We start from the raw sequence: 13785 nt of genomic DNA, 5'->3' as shown, positions 1-13785 counted from the left end.
TTTCTCAGAAAGCTTCTTTCCAGATTTCATCTGAGGATATTTCCTTTTTCACCATAGCCCTCTATGGGCTTCCCAATATCACTTTGCCAATTCCACAAGAACTGTCTTAGCGAAAGGCTTCTTGAGGGGAAAGCTGTAACTCTGTGAGATGATTTCACAGAACACAAAGAAGTTTCTCAGAAAGCTTCTTTCTCTTTGTTATCGGAGGATATTTCCTTTGGCCCTATAGTCTCCAAAGGGATCCGAAATATCTGTTCTCAGATTCCACAGAAATAAGGCTAGCAAAGAGATCCACGAAATACAGATGTAACTCTGTGAGTGGAAGTCACATATAACAGAGATGTTTCTCAGAAAGCTTCTTTCCAGATTTCACCTGAGGATATTTCCTTTTTCACCAGCGCCCTCTATGGGCTTCCAAATATCACTTTGCCAATTCCACAAGAACTGTCTTAGCGAAAGGCTTCTTGAGGGGAAAGCTGTAACTCTGTGAGATGATTTCACAGAACACAAAGAAGTTTCTCAGAAAGCTTCTTTCTCTTTGTTATCGGAGGATATTTCCTTTGGCCCTATAGTCTCCAAAGGGAACCGAAATATCTGTTCTCAGATTCCACAGAAATGAGGCTAGCAAAGAGATCCACGAAATACAGATGTAACTCTGTGAGATGAATTAACAGAACACTAAGCAGTTTCTCAGACAGCTTCTTTCCAGATTTCATCTGAGGATATTTCCTTTTTCACCATAGCCCTCTATGGGCTTCCAAATATCACTTTGCCAATTCCACAAGAACTGTCTTAGCGAAAGGCTTCTTGAGGGGAAAGCTGTAACTCTGTGAGATGATTTCACAGAACACAAAGAAGTTTCTCAGAAAGCTTCTTTCTCTTTGTTATCGGAGGATATTTCCTTTGTCCCTATAGTCTCCAAAGGGAACCGAAATATCTCTTCTCAGATTCCACAGAAATGAGGCTAGCAAAGAGATCCACGAAATACAGATGTAACTCTGTAAGATGAATTAACAGAACACTAAGCAGTTGCTCAGAAAGCTTCTTTCCAGATTTCATCTGAGGATATTTCCTTTTTCACCATAGCCCTCTATGGGCTTCCAAATATCACTTTCCCAATTCCACAAGAACTGTCTTAGCGAAAGGCTTCTTGAGGGGAAAGCTGTAACTCTGTGAGATGATTTCACAGAACACAAAGAAGTTTCTCCGAAAGCTTCTTTCTCTTTGTTATCGGAGGATATTTCCTTTGGCCCTATAGTCTCCAAAGGGAACCGAAATATCTGTTCTCAGATTCCACAGAAATAAGGCTAGCAAAGACATCCACGAAATACAGATGTAACTCTGTGAGATGAATTAACAGAACACTAAGCAGTTTCTCAGAAAGCTTCTTTCCAGATTTCATCTGAGGATATTTCCTTTTTCACCATATCCCTCTATGGGCTTCCAAATATCACTTTGCCAATTCCACAAGAACTGTCTTAGCGAAAGGCTTCTTGAGGGGAAAGCTGTAACTCTGTGAGATGATTTCACAGAACACAAAGAAGTTTCTCAGAAAGCTTCTTTCTCCTTGTTATCAGAGGATAATTCCTTTGGCCCTCTAGTCTCCAAAGGGATCCGAAATATCTGTTCTCAGATTCCACAGAAATAAGGCTAGCAAAGAGATCCACGAAATACAGATGTAACTCTGTGAGATGAATTAACAGAACACTAAGCAGTTTCTCAGAAAGCTTCTTTCCAGATTTCATCTGAGGATATTTTCTTTTTCACTATAGCCCTCTATGGGCTTCCAAATATCACTTTGCCAATTCCAGAAGAACTGTCTTAGCGAAAGGCTTCTTGAGGGGAAAGCTGTAACTCTGTGAGATGATTTCACAGAACACAAAGAAGTTTCTCAGAAAGCTTCTTTCTCTTTGTTATCGGAGGATATTTCCTTTGTCCCTATAGTCTCCAAAGGGAACCGAAATATCTGTTCTCAGATTCCACAGAAATGAGGCTAGCAAAGAGATCCACGAAATACAGATGTAACTCTGTGAGATGAATTAACAGAACACTAAGCAGTTTCTCAGAAAGCTTCTTTCCAGATTTCATCTGAGGATATTTCCTTTTTCACCATAGCCCTCTGTGGGCTTCCAAATATCACTTTGCCAATTACACAAGAACTGTCTTAGCGAAAGGCTTCTTGAGGGGAAAGCTGTAACTCTGTGAGATGATTTCACAGAACACAAAGAAGTTTCTCAAAAAGCTTCTTTCTCTTTGTTATCGGAGGATATTTCCTTTGGCCCTATAGTCTCCAAAGGGATCCGAAATAGCTGTTCTCAGATTCCACAGAAATGAGGCTAGCAAACAGATCCACGAAATACAGATGTAACTCTGTGAGATGAATTAACAGAACACTGAGCAGTTTCTCAGAAAGCTTCTTTCCAGATTTAATCTGAGGATATTTCCTTTTTCACCATAACCCTCTATGGGCTTCCAAATATCACTTTTCCAATTCCACAAAAACTGTCTTAGCGAAAGGCTTCTTGAGGGGAAAGCTGTAACTCAGTGAGATGATTTCACAGAACACAAAGAAGTTTCTCAGAAAGCTTCCTTCTCTTTGTTATCGGAGGATATTTCCTTTGGCCCTATAGTCTCCAAAGGGAACCGAAATATCTGTTCTCAGATTCCACAGAAATAAGGCTAGCAAAGAGATCCACGAAATACAGATGTAACTCTGTGAGATGAATTAACAGAACACTAAGCAGTTTCTCAGAAAGCTTCTTTCCAGATTTAATCTGAGGATATTTCCTTTTTCACCATAGCCCTCTATGGGCTTCCAAATATCACTTTTCCAATTCCACAAGAACTGTCTTAGCGAAAGGCTTCTTGAGGGGAAAGCTGTAACTCTGTGAGATGATTTCACAGAACACAAAGAAGTTTCTCAGAAAGCTTCTTTCTCTTTGTTATCGGAGGATATTTTGTTTGGCCCTTTAGTCTCCAAAGGGAACCGAAATATCTGTTCTCAGATTCCACAGAAATAAGGCTAGCAAAGAGATCCACGAAATACAGATGTAACTCTGTGAGATGAATTAACAGAACACTAAGCAGTTTCTCAGAATGCTTCTTTCCAGATTTCTTCTGAGGATATTTCCTTTTTCACCATAGCCCTCTATGGGCTTCCAAATATCACTTTGCCAATTCCACAAGAACTGTCTTAGCGAAAGGCTTCTTGAGGGGAAAGCTGTAACTCTGTGAGATGATTTCACAGAACACAAAGAAGTTTCTCAGAAAGCTTCTTTCTCTTTGTTATCGGAGGATATTTCCTTTGGCCCTATAGTCTCCAAAGGGAACCGAAATATCTGTTCTCAGATTCCACAGAAATAAGGCTAGCAAAGAGATCCACGAAAGACAGATGTAACTCTGTGAGATGAATTAACAGAACACCAAGCAGTTTCTCAGAAAGCTTCTTTCCAGATTTCATCTGAGGATATTTCCTTTTTCACCATAGCCCTCTATGGGCCTCCAAATATCTCTTTGCCAATTCCACAAGAACTGTCTTAGCGAAAGGCTTCTTGAGGGGAAAGCTGTAACTCTGTGAGATGATTTCACAGAACACAAAGAAGTTTCTCAGAAAGCTTCTTTCTCTTTGTTATCGGAGGATATTTCCTTTGGCCCTATAGTCTCCAAAGGGAACCGAAATATCTGTTCTCAAATTCCACAGAAATAAGGCTAGCAAAGAGACCCACGAAATACAGATGTAACTCTGTGAGATGAATTAACAGAACACTAAGCAGTTTCTCAGAAAGCTTCTTTCCAGATTTCATCTGAGGATATTTCCTTTTTCACCATAGCCCTCTATGGGCCTCCAAATATCACTTTGCCAATTCCACAAGAACTGTCTTAGCGAAAGGCTTCTTGAGGGGAAAGCTATAACTCTGTGAGATGATTTCACAGAACACAAAGAAGTTTCTCAGAAAGCTTCTTTCTCTTTGTTATCGGAGGATATTTCCTTTGGCCCTATAGTCTCCAAATGGATCCGATATAGCTGTTCTCAGATTCCACAGAAATGAGGCTAGCAAAGAGATCCACGAAATACAGATGTAACTCTGTGAGATGAATTAACAGAACACTAAGCAGTTTCTCAGATAGCTTCTTTCCAGATTTAATCTGAGGATATTTCCTTTTTCACCATAGCCCTCTATGGGCTTCCAAATATCACTTTTCCAATTCCACAAGAACTGTCTTAGCGAAAGGCTTCTTGAGGGGAAAGCTGTAACTCTGTGAGATGATTTCACAGAACACAAAGAAGTTTCTCAGAAGGCTTCTTTCTCTTTGTTATCGGAGGATATTTTCTTTGGCCCTTTAGTCTCCAAAGGGAACCGAAATATCTGTTCTCAGATTCCACAGAAATAAGGCTAGCAAAGAGATCCACGAAATACAGATGTAACTCTGTGAGATGAATTAACAGAACACTAAGCAGTTTCTCAGAAAGCTTCTTTCCAGATTTCATCTGAGGATATTTCCTTTTTCACCATAGCCCTCTATGGGCTTCCAAATATCACTTTGCCAATTCCACAAGAACTGTCTTAGCGAAAGGCTTCTTGAGGGGAAAGCTGTAACTCTGTGAGATGATTTCACAGAACACAAAGAAGTTTCTCAGAAAGCTTCTTTCTCTTGTTATCGGAGGATATTTCCTTTGGCCCTATAGTCTCCAAAGGGAACCGAAATATCTGTTCTCAGATTCCACAGAAATAAGGCTAGCAAAGAGATCCACGAAAGACAGATGTAACTCTGTGAGATGAATTAACAGAACACCAAGCAGTTTCTCAGAAAGCTTCTTTCCAGATTTCATCTGAGGATATTTCCTTTTTCACCATAGCCCTCTATGGGCCTCTAAATATCACTTTGCCAATTCCACAAGTACTGTCTTAGCGAAAGGCTTCTTGAGGGGAAAGCTGTAACTCTGTGAGATGATTTCACAGAACACAAAGAAGTTTCTCAGAAAGCTTCTTTCTCTTTGTTATCGGAGGATATTTCCTTTGGCCCTAGAGTCTCCAAAGGGATCCGAAATAGCTGTTCTCAGATTCCACAGAAATGAGGCTAGCAAAGAGATCCACGAAATACAGATGTAACTCTGTGAGATGAATTAACAGAACACTAAGCAGTTTCTCAGAAAGCTTCTTTCCAGATTTAGTCTGAGGATATTTCCTTTTTCACCATAGCCCTCTATGGGCTTCCAAATATCACTTTTCCAATTCCACAAGAACTGTCTTAGCGAAAGGCTTCTTGAGGGGAAAGCTGTAACTCTGTGAGATGATTTCACAGAATACAAAGAAGTTTCTGAGAAGGCTTCTTTCTCTTTGTTATCGGAGGATATTTTCTTTGGCCCTTTAGTCTCCAAAGGGAACCGAAATATCTGTTCTCAGATTCCACAGAAATAAGGCTAGCAAAGAGATCCACGAAATACAGATGTAAGTCTGTGAGATGAATTAACAGAACACTAAGCAGTTTCTCAGAAAGCTTCTTTCCAGATTTCATCTGAGGATATTTCCTTTTTCACCATAGCCCTCTATGGGCATCCAAATATCACTTTGCCATTTCCACAAGAACTGTCTTAGCGAAAGGCTTCTTGAGGGGAAAGCTGTAACTCTGTGAGATGATTTCACAGAACACAAAGAAGTTTCTCAGAAAGCTTCTTTCTCTTTGTTATCGGAGGATATTTCCTTTGGCCCTGTAGTCTCCAAAGGGAACAGAAATATCTGTTCTCAGATTCCACAGAAATAAGGCTAGCAAAGAGATCCACGAAATACAGATGTAACTCTGTGAGATGAATTAACAGAACACTAAGCAGTTTCTCAGAAAGCTTCTTTCCAGATTTCATCTGAGGATATTTCCTTTTTCACCATAGCCATCTATGGGCTTCCAAATATCACTTTGCCAATTCCCCAGGAACTGTCTTAGCGAAAGGCTTCTTGAGGGGAAAGCTGTAACTCTGTGAGATGATTTCACAGAACACAAAGAAGTTTCTCAGAAAGCTTCTTTCTCTTGTTATCGGAGGATATTTCCTTTGGCCCTATAGTCTCCAAAGGGAACCGAAATATCTGTTCTCAGATTCCACAGAAATAAGGCTAGCAAAGAGATCCACGAAAGACAGATGTAACTCTGTGAGATGAATTAACAGAACACCAAGCAGTTTCTCAGAAAGCTTCTTTCCAGATTTCATCTGAGGATATTTCCTTTTTCACCATAGCCCTCTATGGGGCTCTAAATATCACTTTGCCAATTCCACAAGAACTGTCTTATCGAAAGGCTTCTTGAGGGGAAAGCTGTAACTCTGTGAGATGATTTCACAGAACACAAAGAAGTTTCTCAGAAAGCTTCTTTCTCTTTGTTATCGGAGGATATTTCCTTTGGCCCTATAGTCTCCAAAGGGATCCGAAATAGCTGTTCTCAGATTCCACAGAAATGAGGCTAGCAAAGAGATCCACGAAATACAGATGTAACTCTGTGAGATGAATTAACAGAACACTAAGCAGTTTCTCAGAAAGCTTCTTTCCAGATTTATTCTGAGGATATTTCCTTTTTCACCATAGCCCTCTATGGGCTTCCAAATATCACTTTGCCAATTCCACAAGAACTGTCTTAGCGAAAGGCTTCTTGAGGGGAAAGCTGTAACACTGTGAAATGATTTCACAGAACACAAAGAAGTTTCTCAGAAAGCTTCTTTCTCTTTGTTATCGGAGTATATTTCCTTTGGCCATATAGTCTCCACAGCGATCCGAAATATCTGTTCTCAGATTCCACATAAATAAGGCCAGCAAAGAGATCCACGAAATACAGATGTAAGTCTGTGAGATGAATTAACAGAACACTAAGCAGTTTCTCAGAAAGCTTCTTTCCAGATTTCATCTGAGGATATTTCCTTTTTCACCATAGCCCTCTATGGGCATCCAAATATCACTTTGCCATTTCCACAAGAACTGTCTTAGCGAAAGGCTTCTTGAGGGGAAAGCTGTAACTCTGTGAGATGATTTCACAGAATACAAAGAAGTTTCTGAGAAGGCTTCTTTCTCTTTGTTATCGGAGGATATTTTCTTTGGCCCTTTAGTCTCCAAAGGGAACCGAAATATCTGTTCTCAGATTCCACAGAAATAAGGCTAGCAAAGAGATCCACGAAATACAGATGTAAGTCTGTGAGATGAATTAACAGAACACTAAGCAGTTTCTCAGAAAGCTTCTTTCCAGATTTCATCTGAGGATATTTCCTTTTTCACCATAGCCCTCTATGGGCATCCAAATATCACTTTGCCATTTCCACAAGAACTGTCTTAGCGAAAGGCTTCTTGAGGGGAAAGCTGTAACTCTGTGAGATGATTTCACAGAATACAAAGAAGTTTCTGAGAAGGCTTCTTTCTCTTTGTTATCGGAGGATATTTTCTTTGGCCCTTTAGTCTCCAAAGGGAACCGAAATATCTGTTCTCAGATTCCACAGAAATAAGGCTAGCAAAGAGATCCACGAAATACAGATGTAAGTCTGTGAGATGAATTAACAGAACACTAAGCAGTTTCTCAGAAAGCTTCTTTCCAGATTTCATCTGAGGATATTTCCTTTTTCACCATAGCCCTCTATGGGCATCCAAATATCACTTTGCCATTTCCACAAGAACTGTCTTAGCGAAAGGCTTCTTGAGGGGAAAGCTGTAACTCTGTGAGATGATTTCACAGAACACAAAGAAGTTTCTCAGAAAGCTTCTTTCTCTTTGTTATCGGAGGATATTTCCTTTGGCCCTGTAGTCTCCAAAGGGAACAGAAATATCTGTTCTCAGATTCCACAGAAATAAGGCTAGCAAAGAGATCCACGAAATACAGATGTAACTCTGTGAGATGAATTAACAGAACACTAAGCAGTTTCTCAGAAAGCTTCTTTCCAGATTTCATCTGAGGATATTTCCTTTTTCACCATAGCCATCTATGGGCTTCCAAATATCACTTTGCCAATTCCCCAGGAACTGTCTTAGCGAAAGGCTTCTTGAGGGGAAAGCTGTAACTCTGTGAGATGATTTCACAGAACACAAAGAAGTTTCTCAGAAAGCTTCTTTCTCTTGTTATCGGAGGATATTTCCTTTGGCCCTATAGTCTCCAAAGGGAACCGAAATATCTGTTCTCAGATTCCACAGAAATAAGGCTAGCAAAGAGATCCACGAAAGACAGATGTAACTCTGTGAGATGAATTAACAGAACACCAAGCAGTTTCTCAGAAAGCTTCTTTCCAGATTTCATCTGAGGATATTTCCTTTTTCACCATAGCCCTCTATGGGGCTCTAAATATCACTTTGCCAATTCCACAAGAACTGTCTTATCGAAAGGCTTCTTGAGGGGAAAGCTGTAACTCTGTGAGATGATTTCACAGAACACAAAGAAGTTTCTCAGAAAGCTTCTTTCTCTTTGTTATCGGAGGATATTTCCTTTGGCCCTATAGTCTCCAAAGGGATCCGAAATAGCTGTTCTCAGATTCCACAGAAATGAGGCTAGCAAAGAGATCCACGAAATACAGATGTAACTCTGTGAGATGAATTAACAGAACACTAAGCAGTTTCTCAGAAAGCTTCTTTCCAGATTTATTCTGAGGATATTTCCTTTTTCACCATAGCCCTCTATGGGCTTCCAAATATCACTTTGCCAATTCCACAAGAACTGTCTTAGCGAAAGGCTTCTTGAGGGGAAAGCTGTAACACTGTGAAATGATTTCACAGAACACAAAGAAGTTTCTCAGAAAGCTTCTTTCTCTTTGTTATCGGAGTATATTTCCTTTGGCCATATAGTCTCCACAGCGATCCGAAATATCTGTTCTCAGATTCCACATAAATAAGGCCAGCAAAGAGATCCACGAAATACAGATGTAAGTCTGTGAGATGAATTAACAGAACACTAAGCAGTTTCTCAGAAAGCTTCTTTCCAGATTTCATCTGAGGATATTTCCTTTTTCACCATAGCCCTCTATGGGCATCCAAATATCACTTTGCCATTTCCACAAGAACTGTCTTAGCGAAAGGCTTCTTGAGGGGAAAGCTGTAACTCTGTGAGATGATTTCACAGAACACAAAGAAGTTTCTCAGAAAGCTTCTTTCTCTTTGTTATCGGAGGATATTTCCTTTGGCCCTGTAGTCTCCAAAGGGAACAGAAATATCTGTTCTCAGATTCCACAGAAATAAGGCTAGCAAGGAGACCCACGAAATACAGATGTAACTCTGTGAGATGAATTAACAGAACACTAAGCAGTTTCTCAGAAAGCTTCTTTCCAGATTTCATCTGAGGATATTTCCTTTTTCACCATAGCCCTCTATGGGCCTCCAAATATCACTTTGCCAATTCCACAAGAACTGTCTTAGCGAAAGGCTTCTTGAGGGGAAAGCTGTAACTCTGTGAGATGATTTCACAGAACACAAAGAAGTTTCTCAGAAAGCTTCTTTCTCTTTGTTATCGGAGGATATTTACTTTGGCCCTATAGTCTCCAAATGGATCCGATATAGCTGTTCTCAGATTCCACAGAAATGAGGCTAGCAAAGAGATCCACGAAATACAGATGTAACTCTGTGAGATAAATTAACAGAACACTAAGCAGTTTCTCAGAAAGCTTCTTTCCAGATTTAATCTGAGGATATTTCCTTTTTCACCATAGCCCTCTATGGGCTTCCAAATATCACTTTTCCAATTCCACAAGAACTGTCTTAGCGAAAGGCTTCTTGAGGGGAAAGCTGTAACTCTGTGAGATGATTTCACAGAACACAAAGAAGTTTCTCAGAAGGCTTCTTTCTCTTTGTTATCGGAGGATATTTTCTTTGGCCCTTTAGTCTCCAAAGGGAACCGAAATATCTGTTCTCAGATTCCACAGAAATAAGGCTAGCAAAGAGATCCACGAAATACAGATGTAACTCTGTGAGATGAATTAACAGAACACTAAGCAGTTTCTAAGAAAGCTTCTTTCCATATTTATTCTGAGGATATTTCCTTTTTCACCATAGCCCTCTATGGGCTTCCAAATATCACTTTGCCAATTCCACAAGAACTGTCTTAGCGAAAGGCTTCTTGAGGGGAAAGCTGTAACACTGTGAAATGATTTCACAGAACACAAAGAAGTTTCTCAGAAAGCTTCTTTCTCTTTGTTATCGGAGTATATTTCCTTTGGCCATATAGTCTCCACAGCGATCCGAAATATCTGTTCTCAGATTCCACATAAATAAGGCCAGCAAAGAGATCCACGAAATACAGATGTAAGTCTGTGAGATGAATTAACAGAACACTAAGCAGTTTCTCAGAACGCTTCTTTCCAGATTTAATCTGAGGATATTTCCTTTTTCACCATAGCCCTCTATGGGCATCCAAATATCACTTTGCCATTTCCACAAGAACTGTCTTAGCGAAAGGCTTCTTGAGGGGAAAGCTGTAACTCTGTGAGATGATTTCACAGAACACAAAGAAGTTTCTCAGAAAGCTTCTTTCTCTTTGTTATCGGAGGATATTTCCTTTGGCCCTGTAGTCTCCAAAGGGAACAGAAATATCTGTTCTCAGATTCCACAGAAATAAGGCTAGCAAAGAGACCCACGAAATACAGATGTAACTCTGTGAGATGAATTAACAGAACACTAAGCAGTTTCTCAGAAAGCTTCTTTCCAGATTTCATCTGAGGATATTTCCTTTTTCACCATAGCCCTCTATGGGCCTCCAAATATCACTTTGCCAATTCCACAAGAACTGTCTTAGCGAAAGGCTTCTTGAGGGGAAAGCTGTAACTCTGTGAGATGATTTCACAGAACACAAAGAAGTTTCTCAGAAAGCTTCTTTCTCTTTGTTATCGGAGGATATTTACTTTGGCCCTATAGTCTCCAAATGGATCCGATATAGCTGTTCTCAGATTCCACAGAAATGAGGCTAGCAAAGAGATCCACGAAATACAGATGTAACTCTTTGAGATGAATTAACAGAACACAAAGCAGTTTCTCAGAAAGCTTCTTTCCAGATTTAATCTGAGGATATTTCCTTTTTCACCATTGCCCTCTATGGGCTTCCAAATATCACTTTTCCAATTCCACAAGAACTGTCTTAGCGAAAGGCTTCTTGAGGGGAAAGCTGTAACTCTGTGAGATGATTTCACAGAATACAAAGAAGTTTCTCAGAAGGCTTCTTTCTCTTTGTTATCGGAGGATATTTTCTTTGGCCCTTTAGTCTCCAAAGGGAACCGAAATATCTGTTCTCAGATTCCACAGAAATAAGGCTAGCAAAGAGATTCACGAAATACAGATGTAAGTCTGTGAGATGAATTAACAGAACACTAAGCAGTTTCTCAGAAAGCTTCTTTCCAGATTTCATCTGAGGATATTTCCTTTTTCACCATAGCCCTCTATGGGCATCCAAATATCACTTTGCCATTTCCACAAGAACTGTCTTAGCGAAAGGCTTCTTGAGGGGAAAGCTGTAACTCTGTGAGATGATTTCACAGAACACAAAGAAGTTTCTCAGAAAGCTTCTTTCTCTTTGTTATCGGAGGATATTTCCTTTGGCCCTGTAGTCTCCAAAGGGAACAGAAATATCTGTTCTCAGATTCCACAGAAATAAGGCTAGCAAAGAGACCCACGAAATACAGATGTAACTCTGTGAGATGAATTAACAGAACACTAAGCAGTTTCTCAGAAAGCTTCTTTCCAGATTTCATCTGAGGATATTTCCTTTTTCACCATAGCCCTCTATGGGCCTCCAAATATCACTTTGCCAATTCCACAAGAACTGTCTTAGCGAAAGGCTTCTTGAGGGGAAAGCTGTAACTCTGTGAGATGATTTCACAGAACACAAAGAAGTTTCTCAGAAAGCTTCTTTCTCTTTGTTATCGGAGGATATTTACTTTGGCCCTATAGTCTCCAAATGGATCCGATATAGCTGTTCTCAGATTCCACAGAAATGAGGCTAGCAAAGAGATCCACGAAATACAGATGTAACTCTGTGAGATAAATTAACAGAACACTAAGCAGTTTCTCAGAAAGCTTCTTTCCAGATTTAATCTGAGGATATTTCCTTTTTCACCATAGCCCTCTATGGGCTTCCAAATATCACTTTTCCAATTCCACAAGAACTGTCTTAGCGAAAGGCTTCTTGAGGGGAAAGCTGTAACTCTGTGAGATGATTTCACAGAACACAAAGAAGTTTCTCAGAAGGCTTCTTTCTCTTTGTTATCGGAGGATATTTTCTTTGGCCCTTTAGTCTCCAAAGGGAACCGAAATATCTGTTCTCAGATTCCACAGAAATAAGGCTAGCAAAGAGATCCACGAAATACAGATGTAACTCTGTGAGATGAATTAACAGAACACTAAGCAGTTTCTCAGAAAGCTTCTTTCCAGATTTCATCTGAGGATATTTCCTTTTTCACCATAGCCCTCTATGGGCTTCCAAATATCACTTTGCCAATTCCCCAAGAACTGTCTTAGCGAAAGGCTTCTTGAGGGGAAAGCTGTAACTCTGTGAGATGATTTCACAGAACACAAAGAAGTTTCTCAGAAAGCTTCTTTCTCTTGTTATCGGAGGATATTTCCTTTGGCCCTATAGTCTCCAAAGGGAACCGAAATATCTGTTCTCAGATTCCACAGAAATAAGGCTAGCAAAGAGATCCACGAAATACACATGTAACTCTGTGAGATGAATTAACAGAACACCAAGCAGTTTCTCAGAAAGCTTCTTTCCAGATTTCATCTGAGGATATTTCCTTTTTCACCATAGCCCTCTATGGGCCTCTAAATATCACTTTGCCAATTCCACAAGAACTGTCTTAGCGAAAGGCTTCTTGAGGGGAAAGCTGTAACTCTGTGAGATGATTTCACAGAACACAAAGAAGTTTCTCAGAAAGCTTCTTTCTCTTTGTTATCGGAGGATATTTCCTTCGGCCCTATAGTCTCCAAAGGGATCCGAAATAGCTGTTCTCAGATTCCACAGAAATGAGGCTAGCAAAGAGATCCACGAAATACAGATGTAACTCTGTGAGATGAATTAACAGAACACTAAGCAGTTTCTCAGAAAGCTTCTTTCCAGATTTCATCTGAGGATATTTCCTTTTTCACCATAGCCCTCTATGGGCTTCCAAATATCACTTTGCCAATTCCACAAGAACTGTCTTAGCGAAAGGCTTCTTGAGGGGAAAGCTGTAACACTGTGAAATGATTTCACAGAACACAAAGAAGTTTCTCAGAAAGCTTCTTTCTCTTTGTTATCGGAGTATATTTCCTTTGGCCATATAGTCTCCACAGCGATCCGAAATATCTGTTCTCAGATTCCACATAAATAAGGCCAGCAAAGAGATCCACGAAATACAGATGTAAGTCTGTGAGATGAATTAACAGAACACTAAGCAGTTTCTCAGAAAGCTTCTTTCCAGATTTCATCTGAGGATATTTCCTTTTTCACCATAGCCCTCTATGGGCATCCAAATATCACTTTGCCATTTCCACAAGAACTGTCTTAGCGAAAGGCTTCTTGAGGGGAAAGCTGTAACTCTGTGAGATGATTTCACAGAACACAAAGAAGTTTCTCAGAAAGCTTCTTTCTCTTTGTTATCGGAGGATATTTACTTTGGCCCTATAGTCTCCAAATGGATCCGATATAGCTGTTCTCAGATTCCACAGAAATGAGGCTAGCAAAGAGATCCACGAAATACAGATGTAACTCTGTGAGATAAATTAACAGAACACTAAGCAGTTTCTCAGAAAGCTTCTTTCCAGATTTAATCTGAGGATATTTCCTTTTTCACCATAGCCCTCTATGGGC

This window comes from Macaca fascicularis, chromosome 20 (assembly GCF_037993035.2).
Source record: "Macaca fascicularis isolate 582-1 chromosome 20, T2T-MFA8v1.1".
NCBI classification, from domain to species: Eukaryota; Metazoa; Chordata; class Mammalia; order Primates; family Cercopithecidae; genus Macaca; species Macaca fascicularis.
This window is presented reverse-complemented; position numbering follows the sequence as displayed.